The sequence below is a fragment of the Ursus arctos genome, unplaced genomic scaffold (genome assembly GCF_023065955.2).
Source record: "Ursus arctos isolate Adak ecotype North America unplaced genomic scaffold, UrsArc2.0 scaffold_14, whole genome shotgun sequence".
In the NCBI taxonomy this organism is placed as follows: Eukaryota; Metazoa; Chordata; class Mammalia; order Carnivora; family Ursidae; genus Ursus; species Ursus arctos.
The window spans coordinates 22946522-22956443 of NW_026622808.1; the positions used below are offsets into that span (position 1 = coordinate 22946522).

The 9922-nt window shown below is 40.8% G+C and overlaps 1 pseudogene; it reads right to left on the reverse strand.

Moving 5' to 3' along the window:
- Positions 1-3314: 3314 nt before the first annotated feature.
- Positions 3315-5654, reverse strand: LOC113249533 (olfactory receptor-like protein OLF4; annotated as a pseudogene).
- Positions 5655-9922: the final 4268 nt, after the last annotated feature.

Here is a 9922-nt window from a genome sequence, read left to right on the forward strand (position 1 = left end):
AAAAATGAATTTCCATACATTTCATTCTTTCTTACAAGATTCATTTAACATATATTTAGTAATCTACACTGCCTTGAAAAATAAGGAAAGAGGCTCAGAGAACTTGAATTTTTAATAATAACCTAACAAAGCAGTCAAAGCTTACCTAACAGTCTTATTACACACAAATGGAAACTTGTACTATGCACTCTTCATTCTCTTGTAGCTCCTTTAATTCTTCAAATTCTATACTTTAAATATGCAGTTTATTATGTGTCATTATACTCCAATAATTGAATTAAGTGGAAAATATCTACAGCACATGGCTAAGGGAAGGATCTAGAGCACAGGTAGCTGACTCTCCATTGAAGGTTTGGGAGAGAGCTCTTCTAACATGTAGGAAAGTGCCATGAAATTCAAACAATTCATATAAGTTCATTTAATTTCTAAATAGAAGAATACCTTACCTGTAGAAATGTAGCAATAAGACCGTGAATTGGCTGAGACAGAAAAGCACTACAGCCCCATACAACACGGTTGATGAATCTTAGAAACACAATTTAGAGATTCACTCCTGACTACAGACCCCCGAGGAGCTCAGCAGAGATCAGAAATGCTTCCCAGAAATTAATGCCATTTGATTGTAGAGACATTATTGATGATGAGAACAAAGGCAAGAGAAATGCAGGTAAAAGTCAATCTCCTTACAATCTGCAGCCCCTGATGAATCCCTCAGACATTCAGAGCTTGACACCACCCCAGGAACTCCTGGCTGCCTTGATGTTGGTATTTCATTAGACACTGACAGCAACCTTATCTTGACAATAGCCAGAGCTCTAAGGTCCTGTAAACTTCACATTCAGCATCCAGAAATTCCTTAGAAACTTATATTATCTCTATCCCCTCCCTCCACAAACTCAAAAGTATGAATCAGCCACTCTTCACAATCCCAGTGCAGTTTGTCCTGCCCCCAGGTACCGTCCCCATACTATAATAAAAGCAACTCTTTGCACCAAAATTGTCTCAAGAATTCTTTCTTGACCATTACATTCAGCCACTCCATATCAGTATGATATCCCATTTGACAAGGACAGCCTGTTACATGGAGAGAGTTGACTGACACAATAATCTAAGTGAAGAGACCTGAGGCAGTTAGGTCATGCGCTGCTTTTTATTTGTGGCATATGATCTGAGAAATGAGGACAGCAGTCATGATCTTTCTGTTATTCAAGTTTATTTCCGATGACTTTATGACCAGGTGACTATATGTGGGCTTCCTTCCGGGTCACTGGGAAAGTTTGAAGGACATGCATGTTGGTGCAGAAGAACTGGTGACCCTGAACCACATGACCAGCAGGACATCCAGCTCTCCCAGCCTTGATCATGCAGGTGGAAGAGATTTCTGAGCAGGAAGGAGGCACAAAATGGATGATACTGATACTGTTCATTCGCCATCCCTTAGCATTTGTGGCAAATATTAGGAAAAGGGAGTGATTTTGTGTAACCATAGAGAGAGTCATATTAGCAGGAAGCAGCGGGTGTTTTCAAGTAGAAACAGGAAGATAACGGGTGATGAAACACAGAAGACTCAAACCAACCCTTCACCTCAATGAATAAACCCCCTCAGTTGTGGACACCAATCTTCCGTGCTTCAGTAAATAGATTCACAGCATGAACAGCGATGTTAAAAAAAAAAAAAAGAAAAAAAAAAAAAAGAAAGAAAGAAAGAAAAAAAGAAAAGAAGAAAGAAATATTTTGTGTGGTAAGAAAATGAGTGTTTTGAAATTTTGCTTAATCGTACTTATGGTCATCCTGACACTAAGAACATGGAAGGTCAATCTATTTATTCAAATTGGTCTTTCCATGTCAACTGCCCTGGGAGAGATCTTGTTAATCAGTGTTTGCCAGCGGCGATGGTTGGCGTTCTGGATGCTGAGCTGAATCACAGTAGAAATAAAAGAAGATGAAAATTGAGAGGGAGGCAAACCATAAGAGAAGGTGACTCTAGGAAACAAACTGAGGGTCGCTGGAGGGGAGGTGGGTGGGGGGATGGGGTAACTGGGAGATGGGCATTAAGGAGGCACGTGATGGGATGAGCACTAGGTGTATGCAACTGATGAATCAGTAAATTCTACCTCTGGGGGTGGGGGGCAGGAAGACACTGGTTAGGAAACACAGGAGCATGTTTGTAGAGTAAGTGTCTGAAATTAAGCTTTGGATTTCTGAGGCATGCAATTCAAGGACAACCATGGTGAATAAACACATTGTCAGGTGTGGGACACTATTACCAGATAAGCCCTCAGGCTGCCCCCAGCTGTGAAGTACCTCTTCAGAAAGCCCTGGGTCACCTTGATACTGACACATGAGTGACCCTGCTTTTCCCCTTCAGCATCCAAATTCTAATCGTATAAGATTATCCAATAAAGCATGAACCCACAAACCCCTATATACTCTGGCTATGGACCCTAATAAAGACAAATCCCTCTGTAATGCTCTCTCTTTCTCCCTCTCAATGCCTCTCTCCACTTCTGAGACCTTCCAGAATGGCCTTTGGGCATCCCATGTGCCCTCCAGGACCTGTGAGGAATAGACCTGGTTTTGTTAGAGTTCTCTGATGGGTGTGCTGAGGCCTGTCTTGCAGTCACAGTAAGAACCCAAGGGCTGGTGCAGCCACAGCAGAGGCTCTGGTCAGGGAAGCAACTGTGGGAATGTCCACAAGCACAGGGCACAGGGGGTGCCTGGGCTTTCCTAACCTGAGCATCCCTGTCAGTAGCCTGAGATGTAAAGGGAACAAGGTAAGAGTCCACATGATCAAGAAGAGGAGTAAAGGTAGCTATGTAAAAAGACTGACAGACTCTAGGTGAAAAGTAGGGTTTTGTATTCTCTACAATAAGGTCATGTGAAGGGTTTAGTAGTCAAGGTAGTTTCTTCCATATGAAGAATACAACCCATGATTATTCTTTTGGGAAATCTAGGGAAATTTTACTTGGCATGGTATGCATGATTTGAAATGAAATTAGTTAGAAGAAACCCAACTTGCCCCTTGGAAGATACAGAAATTTCCAGGCATTTGTGACTCAAGGTTTGGGAAAGCATTAGGAATATATGAAGATGGACAAAGGGGAACCTGCCTGTGTATGAGACAGAATAGAAGGTTAATAATCTGAGTTATAAAATGTGTGGAAAGGTTGAATAGAAACAAATGGAAATTCCAGAAAATAAATAGAAGGAGCAGATTCTACTTCCACAGCCTGATCAAAGAATGTCAGTTCCTGGCTCTGAGGCTCCGAGCCCTGCAATCATGGGCACTTCTTAAGCCTTAGAACGTATGGCCCTTACATCACTGGAACCCCAACAATTCTTTTCAGAGCTCCCTTTATGTCTCTGTTCCTCAGGCTGTAGATGAAGGGGTTCAGCATGGGGGTGACCACCGTGTACATCACCGAGGCCACTGCACTTGCATGGGAGCTCTGGGGAGCAGCAGAGCTAAGGTACACTCCTAGGCCAGTACAATAAAATAAGGAGACAACAGAGAGGTGAGACACACAGGTGGAAAATGCTTTATACTTGCCCTGAATTGATGATATTCGACATATAGAGGAAACAATCTTAGAGTAAGAGTAAAAGATCCCAGGCAAGAGAGCAAGACCCAGCAGCACAGTTGCAAAATACATCACCGTGTTATTAAGAAACATGTCAGAACAGGCATGCCCGACGACCTGATTGAATTCACAGAAGAAGTGCAGAATTTCCACCTCTGAACAGAAGGACAGCCGCAACACCATTAAGCTTTGTAACAAGAAATTCAGAACACTGATGATCCAGGACACCAGAACCAGCAGCCCACAGAGCCGGAGGTTCATGATGACTGTGTAGTGCAGGGGGTGACAGATGGCCACAAAGCTGTCATAGGCCATTGCAGTCAGGAGAATATCATCCCAGCCTGCAAAGAGTAGGACAAAGTATATCTGTGAGATGCAGCCTGCATAGGTTATGACTTTGCTCTGAGTCTGGATGTTCCGCAGCATCTTGGGGACGGTGGTGGAGGTGAAACAGATGTCGACAAAGGACAGGTTGGCCAGGAAGAAGTACATGGGGGTGTGCAGGTGGGAGTCAGAGGTGACGGCCACAATGATGAGTAGATTTCAACACACAGTGATCAGGTACATGGAGAGGAAAAGCCCAAATATAATGGGCTGCAGTTCTGGGTCCTCTGAAAATCCTAGAAGAAGAAACTCTGAAATTCTTGTATCATTGTCAGGTTCCGTGCGGTGGTGGAGGCTACAAGGAAAGAAAAAAAGATAATTTTCAAGCAAATGGGATTCATTTATGTATTTATTTTTCTTCATTTTTTATGTTTTAATTTTATTTAAATTCCATTAGTTAACCTACAGTGTAATATTCATTTCATGGGTACAATATCGTGATTCAACGCTTCATGTAACACATGGTGCTCATCACATGTCCCCTCCTTCATCCCCAGCACCTATTTCCTCCATATCCCCACCACCTCCCCTCTGGTAACCATCAGTGTGTTCTCTGTGGTTAAGAGTCATTTCTTGGTTTGTCTCCCTCTTTCTCTCTCTTTTTCCTTTTTGCTAATGTTTTGTTTCTTAAATGGCACATATGAGTGAAATCATATGGTATTTGTATTTCATTGATTGACTTATTTTGCTTAGAATAATACTCTCTAGTTCCATTGTGTCATTGCAAATGGCAAGATTTCATTTTGGTTTATGAATGAGAAATATTCCATTGTACATACATATACCACATCTTCTTTATCAATTCATCTATTGACAGACACTGCAGCTATTTCCATAGGTTGGCTATTGGAGATAATGCTGCTAAAAACCTTAGGCTGCATGTATCCCTTTGAATTATTATTTCTGTATTCTTTTGGTAACTATCTAGTAGTTCAATTGCTGTGTCATAGGTCAGTTCTATTTTTACCTTTTTTTTAAAAGTTTTATTTATTTATTTGAGAGAGAGAGAGAGTGAGAGAGTGCACACACACAAGCAGGGGGAGGAGCAGAGGGAGAGAGAGTAGCAGGATCTCCGCTGGGCAGGGAGCCTGATATGGGGCTCAATCCCAGGACCCTGAGCCAAAGGCAGATGCTTAACTGACTGAGCCACCCAGGTGTCACTGTTTTTAACTTTTTGAGGAATCTCTATACTGTTTCGCAAAGTGGCTCCATCAGTTTGCATTCCCCCTGAGTAAGGAAAGGGTTAAGGTACAGGCAGGGAGAGGTAGGAGGCCCCTGAATCCCCTGACTAGGTTCTTGCAGGGCTACTTAACCAGGCTCACAGAAATGCCAGATGCAGAGAAATGTTATAAACAAGATATTAACCAGAGAGAAGGGAACATAAGGAATTCACCTTGTTTGTCCCAAATATAGATGAGATATTCACAAGATAGTTACAAATTCACTTTGTTTGTCTTAGATGTTATAGATGAGATATTTATCAAGTTTCCTGGTCAATTTTCTGTTAAAGACAGACCTTAACTGTCTTCAGGGTCAACCCATTTGAAACCCCTCTCACTGCAGAGAGCTTTTTTCCCTTTCCTTTCTGTTCTCACATTCCCTTACTAAGCTTTCACTTTACTTCACATTTTTGTGTCCATGAGATTCATTCTTTGGCTTCATGAGACAAGAACGCTGCAGCAACACCATCGGGGCAAAGCATTCCCCTTTCTCCACATCCTCACAAACAACTGTTGCTCTTTGTGTTGTTGATTTTAGCCATTCTGACAGCTGTGAGGTTATAGTGCATTGCGGTTTTGATTTGTAGCAAATGGGCATTATTAACAGAGTGACATGTTACAATATATATTTTGCTATCAAGAAAAAAAGAAAGAAATATATATTTTTTGTATTGATCCGATCCCATTTAGGGGAAGTTACATGATATCAGGAAGATACCTGATTAGGAATTCCTGTCCATTCAGCCTTTTCCCCAAGAGGGCATGTATTACAGTTTTAATGAGAAATGCCTTTCTGCATTTGAGGAATATATGATGTGTACTGACATCTTCTAGATAAAAAGCATAAGGTGCTGAGAAAGAAAAGTCCTTATATCCTTTGGGTAAATACCTAAGAGTGAAATTGCTGTATCATAGGGTAGCTTTATTTTTAACTTTTTGAAGAACCCCCATAGTGGTTTCCAGAGTAACTGTGTCAATTTTTATTCCCACCAATAATGGAAGATGGTTCTCTTTTCTCTGTATCCTTGACAACACCTGTTACTACCTATGTTGTTAATTTTAGCCATTCTAACTGGTGTGAGGTGATATCTCATTGTGGTTTTGATGTGTATTTCCCTGGTGATGAGTGATGTTAAGCATCTTTTCTTGTGTCCATCAGTCATCTGTATGTCTTCTTTGGGAAAGTATCTACTCACGTCTTCTGCTTTTTTCATAAATGGATTATTTGGTTTTTTAGGTGTTGAGTTTGATAAGTTCTTTATATATTTTGGATACTAACCCTTTATCAGATATGTCATTTGCAAATCTCTTCCCCCATTCTGTAGGTTGCCCTAGTAGGTATTTACCCAAAGGTTACAAAAATACTAATTCTAAGGGGGTTCATGGCACCCTGATGTTTATAGCAGCATTATCAACAATAGCCAAACTATGGAGAGAGCCCAACTGTCCATCGACTGATGAATGGATAAGGAAGATGTGGCACATATATACAATGGAATATCTCTCCACCAACAAATGTATGAAATCTTGCATTTGCAATGATGTGGATGGAGCTAGAGTGTACAATGCTTAGTGAAATAAGTCAGTCCAAGAAAGCCAAATACCATATGATTTCACTCAAGTGTGGCATATAAGAAACAAAACAAGTGAACATAGTCAGGGGAAAAGAGAGGAAACCAGGAAACAGACTCTTAAGTATAGAGAACAAACTGAAGATTGCTGGAGGGGAGGGGGGGAGGCGATGAGTGAAATAGATGATAAGGAATAAAGAGGGCTCTTGTGATAAGCACCCGTTGTTGTATGGAAGTGCTGAATCAGTAAATTATACACCTGAAGTTAATATTACAGTGTATGTTAACTAACTAGTATTTAAATAAAAACTTAGAGAAAAAAAGCCCTTACTATCCTATGATGGAGAAAGAATATGTATAAAAATAAAAAATTGTATACCATGTAAAATGGTGACAGGTGCTATGAAGGAAGAAAGTTGTTATAAAAAGGAATGGATGAGGAAGGTGCTTGAGATTTAAAGGAGTTCAGGAAGACCTACAGAGAAGGTGACATTTTAAGAGAGGCTTCAACAAAAGACTGAGAAGGAGGCAGGAGGATATCTGGGGGAGGTGTGTGCCCTGCAGAGAAAGCAGAGCAAAGGCCCTGCAGAAGGCACTTACTGCAGATCTGCAGATCTCAACATGCAGTCAGTGTGGTGAGGAAACGAGCAAGAGGGAGAGAGATGAGAGGTGGTGGCAGAGAACGTTGAGGACCCAGGTGGCTTTCCTGCCACTGATGGGACTTGGAGACACAGGGAGTCCTTCCTTTACATGTAGTTCTTTACATATTGTTGATTTTTCCCCCCAAGGTATTCTTTAAATAGAGATAGATCCCTTCCTTATTTCCATTTGTTGGTGAACATTCTGGCATTTAAGGGTCACATGGTGGAGTATATGAGCTTGGGTACCATTTCCCTGAGGACGACTCATGCAGTCACACACCCACACAAGCACACACACATGAGCACTCAGGTAACCACAGACATGCAGTTCACTCTGGTCTCCTGGCACTGTGCTTCTATCATGCTTTTCTTGCCCCCAGCCACAATAATTTTGAAAGAAATGATAGAAGTCAGCAGTCAACATCAGATTACCTTTACCCTGATTAATACGTAAACAGTACTTAAAATCTAGTTAGTAAGCCTCCGAAGGACATGGAAACATGGGCTCCATTTTCATATGATCACTTTGTGTCCTGTGTTTAAAGAAACATAAAAAAGCAGTTCCAAAAACACAGAGTGGAAAGAAATGGACACAAGGGGTAAAGGAGATCTAATAAGCTCGGGCAGTCCCTGAGACACTGTGATGAACAGAGAGCTTCCCTGCTTCTGGCAACATTCCAGCCCCAGTCCACATCTCCAGATGCCCAGAATGATTAACAAAGCAGGAAACAGTGTATCTAAACAAGAAAGGAGTGGTATTTTTATGATGTCAAGACAATTTACTGATTGAATATCCCTCTAGAACAATGTGCAAAGGGAATAAACCTGCAATCCACAACAGAAAATATACAATGTACGACAATAGAAGGGGATTTTTAAAGATGAAATAAACTGAGGGCTTCAGAGGGGAGGGGGATGGGGGAATGGGATAGGACGGTGATGGGTAGTAAGAAGGGCACGTATTGCATGGTGCACTGGGTGTTATACGCAATGATGAATCATCGAACTTTACATCAAAAACCAGGGATGTACTGTATGGTGACTAACATAATATAATAAAAATATTATTATAATAAAAATATTATTATAATAAAAATAAATATAAAAAAATAAAGATGAAATAATAAAAGACTTTTCTGAATGCTTTAAATGAAAAAATTTTGGAATCAGAAAACCACGTTTTGAATGTCAGATCTACCACATATAAGCCGTTTGAACTTGGGAGAGACAACCAATCCATTCCAAATGTGAATATCCTTACTGAACTAGTGGTGATAGCAGCACCCGTCCTCTTAGGGTGGCAGACAGCATTCATCAGTATATGTAAAAAGCTTACAATATAGTTCCTTCCTGTGACTAGATGAATGATTATCACTGGTGAACAGGTTGGCTGAGTTTTTTCTTCTACCTCACAAATGTCTCCATCATTGCCATACCTCTTGGTAATGAAGCATTACAAAGTAAAGCTAGTTAGCATATTCCTTTTTGCATATGAAACACATTTTTTAATGTGAATACTCACTGTGAGAGAAGATGCTGAGAAATGTGTGTCTCAGGAACTGCTCTTGCAAGGGAAGAGCTACCTGCATGGGTCTCGGGCTTTCTATAAATACAGAACACGCTCGAAACCACCACATCTTAAAAAGTTCACCACACACGCCTCCAAGCTAATATTCTGTTTTCCTAACTCTTTTTTTTTTTAATCAATATAGACCGCAATGGTCTCTTTATTGAAAATATATGCAAACACTTATTTATTTATTTATTTATTTATTTATTTATTTATTTATTGGCATTTAATGATTTTTTATTATATTATGTTAGTCACCATACAGTACATCCCCAGATTCCGATGTAAGGCTTGATGATTCATTAGTTGTGTATAACACCCACTGCACCATGCAATATATGCCCTCCTTACTACCCATCACCAGCCTATCCCATTCCCCCACCCCCCTCTCCTCTGAGGCCCTCAGTTTGTTTCTCATAGTCCATAGTCTCTCATGTTTCATTCCCCCTTCTGATTACCCCCCTTTCATTATCCCTTTCTTCCCCTACCCATCATCCTAGTTCCTACGTTCCATAGATGAGAGAAATCATATGATAGTTGTCTTTCTCTGCTTGACTTATTTCACTTAGCATTATCTCCTCCAGTGCCATCCATGTTGTGGCAAATGTTGAGAACTCGTTCTTTCTGATAGCTGAGTAATAGTCCATTGTATATATGGACCACACTTCTTAATCCAGTCATCTGTTGAAGGGCATCTCGGCTCCTTGCACGATTTAGCTATTGTGGACATTGCTGCTATGAACATTGGGGTGCATATGGCCCTTCTCTTCACTACGTTGGTATCTTTGGGGTAAACACCCAGTAGTGCAATGGCTGGATCATAGGGTAGCTCAATTTTTAACTTTTTAAGGGACCTCCACACTGTTTTCCAGAGTGGCTGTACCAACTTGCATTCCCACCAACAATGTAGGAGGGATCCCCTTTCTCCACATCCTCTCCAACAATTGTTGTTTCT